The sequence below is a fragment of the Arachis hypogaea genome, chromosome 19 (assembly GCF_003086295.3).
Source record: "Arachis hypogaea cultivar Tifrunner chromosome 19, arahy.Tifrunner.gnm2.J5K5, whole genome shotgun sequence".
Taxonomy (NCBI): domain Eukaryota; kingdom Viridiplantae; phylum Streptophyta; class Magnoliopsida; order Fabales; family Fabaceae; genus Arachis; species Arachis hypogaea.
The window spans coordinates 145,229,700-145,232,592 of record NC_092054.1 but is presented as its reverse complement, the minus strand read 5'-3'; positions in this window follow the sequence as shown (position 1 = coordinate 145,232,592).

The window sequence follows — 2,893 nt, the reverse complement described above, 5'->3', positions numbered from 1 at the left end:
TACAAATGCACATGATGCATGCCTGTCCTACTGGCCATGAGCTCACGTGTCGGTTATACTACCAGAACTCGACACATCCGGTAACTAACCCGGATATCGCCTCTCGACTGCGCATCTCCAGGAGGAATAAAATCGGGGGATTAGTGCCCTACCACCTTATCCTGGAGGCATACACCAGGGGAAATAAATCGGGGGATTAGTTATAACGACCCACAATTTTAAAAATATAATTATAAATAAGTTACAATTTATTTCGTAAATTGGATTTCCTTATTTTTAGAAATTACTTTATTAAAAGTAATTAAATTAATTTTATAACTATTTGAGTTCAATTAAATTCAGATTCTTATATATTTTTTTAATATGATGAAATATTTTACATAATTAAAACTATAATTTTAATAATTTATAAATAATATAAATTATATATATTTTAATTTGAGTAATTGATATTTTTAATTTAAAAATATAGTCTAGTTAATAATATTATTATCGAGTTCGATATCCGTTGATATGAGTAAATATCGGTACTTCTCGGTGAACATAGCTTTGCTAATGCTTCACCATATATCTTTTATTGTTATATTACTAATGTCATTTATATTAGTAACTCATATATATTATTACTTGTGTTTTAATATATCCAGCTTTCATAATTATCCGTTTAGGATATTTATAACTTGAATTGCTGACTCAGCAGCCTTATAATACGACACCCAACCCCACATGTGTCATCTAACCAATAATTCTTCATCATTAATCATCAAAAAAGCGAATGTTCATTTGGGTGAGAAAGAGAAAAGAGAACCGTGAGAGAGAAAGAAAGAAAACCATGGAACCTCAACCCTTCCAAGCTTGATTTCTTGAGATCCGTAACTCCAATAAAAAATCTAATCCGGTAAAAGTGTTCGTATCCTCCTCCTCTACACGTTGGCGTTACTTTTGTCTGGTAGAAGTTGACGGTGGCGTAGCTTCTCTTCCCCTTGAGTTTGGTCAATTGGAGTTCTAGGAGGCACAGACAATTTCTGACGTTTTCTTCTTCAAAAGCTTGGTTAGAAAGCTTCTCCAGAGTTTTCGTTGTTGTGATTTTTGTACGGAGGTAGGGTTTGATAATTTTATAATAATTGAATGTGAATTTGATAAGTGAATGTTCGTTTGATTGATTATTGATTGAATTTGACTGAATTTATGTTGAATTTTTGTGATATATTGATATTTGTGATTAGTTTGGGGTTCAGTCAGTTTAAGTGCAGCCAAGAACCGAATTATTTTGATGAATTCAGGGCTAGAATGTTATTGGTAATCAAGTGGAATTGGTGAGATTTGATGATGACATTGAGATTTAATAAGAAATAAATGGATGACATGCTTTGAGATATGGAAATGGTTTGATTTTGGAAGCAGTTGAATTTTTAACTGGTTTAATTTTATAAAAATTTTTTATATTAAAAATGGTTTTGATTTATTGGAAACGATTTGAAAGAATTTGAGAAATGGTTTGGATGGGATCCGAAAAGGGTGGCAAAGTTCGAATTTTAGGGGAGATACTGTCGAAATTTTGTTATAAAATTTAAGACTTTGTTTGAAATGTTATTTAGAAAAAGATTGGATTTGAGAAGTTGTATTATTTGATTTTTGATTTATTAAGAAAATAATTATGTTTTGAGTTTAATAATTTAATAAAAGTATATGTTTTGATTTCGATCTATTTAGAAAAGAATTATTTTATGATTTTAAATTATTTAAGTGAAGTATTATGTTTTAAGGTTGATTTAAATATGAAAAAGGCTTATGTTTTGACTTTGACTTAAAAATTTTATTCGGAAGAGTTTTAGTAAACTTTAAAAGTAATTGAATTTTGATTGAATGATTTCGTTTTGCTACGTCTTGGAAAAAATTAAAGAATTAATTTTAAGGATGGAACTGGGATTGGTGTTGGTTTTGACATTGGTTCGGGACCTCTGATTTGTATGATTTAGTTTTGATTTGATTTAGAAATTTTGTTTGATTAATTCAATTTAAGAAAACAATGATTGTTAAGGATTTCTAATGAACTTAAGAAAATGAGATTAGTTGTCGCTCCCCTAAAGTCTAGAGGCTTTGCTGAGGGGTTTAACTAATAAATGGTTTCTATTTGTATTTTAAAAGAAAGTGAAATTATTTTAAAGGTTTTGGAGAATGTTATAAAGAGGTGGTTTTGGTTTTAAAATAAAAAGAGAAGATAAATCGGCACGTATGATTATGGGAAGGTCATGAGAGGGGACGATAATATAGTTAAGGTGCCAAAGGATAAATGTTAATATGCCGTGGGCTTTGTTTGTGATTGTGCGGGGACGCCCATAAATATGGAATGGCTTCTAGGAGAAGGTGTCACATGCTTCAGCTGGAGAATCAGTGCCTGCAAGTACTTGCAGAGGTCATGTTCGACATACTTCAGCTGGAGAATCAGCGCCTGCAAGAAGTAGAAACTTGCAGAGGTTATGTCACTGGAATGCCTTATTCGACTTGCGAGTTGAATTGCATCGTGTGCGGGTCGAAACCGACAAATGAGCTCATTACCTGTGATAGGAATAGGCATGCATCATCCTTGTTTGCATATTTTGCATTTGGTTCGGTGTTGTGAATTGTTTGTGATTGCTTGAGTGTGTTTGTGATTTTCATTGCTTGTTGATTTGAACTTCTATGACTGGTTATTGTTCTGGGTCCTTGTGTTGGGCTGTGAATTAAATGGAGTTATGATAATCCCAACTTAACTAACTACCCCGACCCTACTAAGAACTCCCTAGTTCTTACCCCCTATTTCCACCCCTTTTTAGCTACAGGTGTGAAAGTTTAGTGTGGAGTTACAGGAGCATAGAAGATTATGTTTACAAGATGAGTTTTTAGATTTTTT